Source organism: Pavona decussata, unplaced genomic scaffold, assembly GCF_977016875.1.
Source record: "Pavona decussata unplaced genomic scaffold, jaPavDecu1.1 SCAFFOLD_2567, whole genome shotgun sequence".
Classification (NCBI taxonomy): Eukaryota; Metazoa; Cnidaria; class Anthozoa; order Scleractinia; family Agariciidae; genus Pavona; species Pavona decussata.
The window spans coordinates 1-2,500 of NW_028146233.1; the positions used below are offsets into that span (position 1 = coordinate 1).

Genomic DNA, 2,500 nt, shown 5'->3' on the forward strand with positions numbered 1-2,500 from the left:
CGCGTAACTATTTAGCAGGTTAAGGTCTCGTTCGTTAACGGAATTAACCAGACAAATCACTCCACCAACTAAGAACGGCCATGCACCACCACCCATAGAATCAAGAAAGAGCTCTCAATCTGTCAATCCTCACTATGTCTGGACCTGGTGAGTTTCCCCGTGTTGAGTCAAATTAAGCCGCAGGCTCCACTCCTGGTGGTGCCCTTCCGTCAATTCCTTTAAGTTTCAGCTTTGCAACCATACTTCCCCCGGAACCAAAAACTTTGGTTTCCCATAAGGTGCCAAAGGGGTCATCCAATAACACCCTCTGATCCCTAGTTGGCATCGTTTATGGTTAGAACTAGGACGGTATCTGATCGTCTTCGATCCTCTAACTTTCGTTCTTGATTAATGAAAACACTCTTGGCAAATGCTTTCGCAGTAGTTCGTCTTTCGTAAATCCAAGAATTTCACCTCTGACAACGAAATACGAATGCCCCCAATTGTCTCTCTTAATCATTACTTCGGTTCCAGAAACCAACAAAATAGAACCAAAGTCCTATTCCATTATTCCATGCTTACGTATTCAAGCGCTGGCTTGCTTTGAACACTCTAATTTTTTCAAAGTAAACGTCGCAGATCCTGAGCACACTCAGTTAAGAGCACACCCAGTCTTTGCGAGGAAGAACAGCCCGGCCAGTAACATACCTTGCGGCAGACCGGCCGAGCCATCCCGAAATCCAACTACGAGCTTTTTAACTGCAACAACTTTAATATACGCTATTGGAGCTGGAATTACCGCGGGTGCTGGCACCAGACTTGTCCTCCAATGGATCCTCGTTAAAGGATTTAAGTTGTACTCATTCCAATTACAAGACTTGTAAAAGCCCTGTATTGTTATTTCTTGTCACTACCTCCCTGAGTCAGGATTGGGTAATTTGCGCGCCTGCTGCCTTCCTTGGATGTGGTAGCCGTTTCTCAGGCTCCCTCTCCGGAATCGAACCCTAATTCTCCGTCACCCGTTGCAACCATGGTAAGCCACTACCTTACCATCGACAGTTGATAGGGCAGAAATTTGAATGAAACATCGCCAGCGCAAGGCCGTGCGATTCGATCAGTTACTATGAATCACCAAATGACCGGGCAGAACCCGCATTGGTTTTTAATCTAATAAATACATCCCTTCCAGAAGTCGGGACTTTTCGCATGTATTAGCTCTAGAATTACTACGGTTATCCAAGTAGTAATGGTACAATCAAATAAACGATAACTGATTTAATGAGCCATTCGCAGTTTCACAGTACAAGTGCTTATACTTAGACATGCATGGCTTAATCTTTGAGACAAGCATATGACTACTGGCAGGATCAACCAGGTAACTATCCACCGCAGGGAACAGAAGTTCCTTGCTAAGCGGCCCCCCTCCGCAGAGGGAGAGCAAGCTTTCTTAGATTTTGCCTCCACGGGGGGAACCCATGAGCCAAACGGACCACACGGTCCCTCGGTCAAGGGAAACCCCGTCTTGTTTGCCACGTCTTTCTCACAACTGGACCCGTGCACAGTTCAGGCATACCTGTCAGACTCGCCAAGCGAGCTGAAGGAAGGCAAGAAAAGTGCTTCTGCGAAGGAAAATATCCTCCTGCTCTTTTGTCTCTATCATTAGCCAAAGGCTAGCGTACACAACTTCCATCTACACTCTGCCTGCCACTACAGTGACAATGCTTTCGGGCATCATCTTTTCCCTCCTTCGAAAGGAAAGCTACAAGCCCAACTTTCCTTGCCCGTTAGTCAATTCTGCCCTCTATTTCTCCGCCTTGCCGCCGTGGAACATAAGGGACAGGGTTTACTAGCCAGCTCCTCTCGGAACCTTTGCGACCAACCTGCCCACACTATAACCCCCAAACGCTAATAAGGAGACTGCATGATATGGTAGACAGAAAATAAAAACGCGAAAAAAATGAAATTTTGAAAATCGAACCCACAACCAGCCAAATCGTTTGTAAGTCATGCCAAATGACTGGTGACATCTTAAAAACCCATTGAAGCCACAACATCCCATAATTTCACGCTTTTAAAGATTTGTCACTATACGCACTGTAAGTACCTCACTAATTCTCACCTCAGATTTTACGGGAACATGTTCAAATTTTAACACGCCTCTCAGCACGACCAATTACATTAAAATTCATCGCAAAAGTCAGAATTCTCCAATTTTTGAAAAATTCACTATATTCACTGTAAGTACCTCGCTAGACAGTGGAGACCTCAGATTTTACGGGAACATGATCAACTTTCGACACACCTCTCAGCACGAGCAGTTACATAGAAATCCATCAGGAAAGTCGTGCTGTGAAGAGGTCTTTCGACTAAGAAAAATGGTGGTGTGAGGAGGAGTCACCTAAATCAGAGAAAAATACTCTTATAGGAGACTGCTACGAAAGACATTTCTGAGTCCACTGGCCCTAGTCCCCTAATAAGTGTATTTCTGTTTGTTTTAAGAAGGTCCTCCTGACATCACCAA

The 2,500-nt window shown here is 45.1% G+C and overlaps 1 pseudogene; it reads right to left on the reverse strand.

Annotated features, from left to right (window-relative positions):
• On the reverse strand, positions 1-1,357 carry LOC146447255 (small subunit ribosomal RNA; annotated as a pseudogene; the record flags this gene model as incomplete).
• Positions 1,358-2,500: the final 1,143 nt, after the last annotated feature.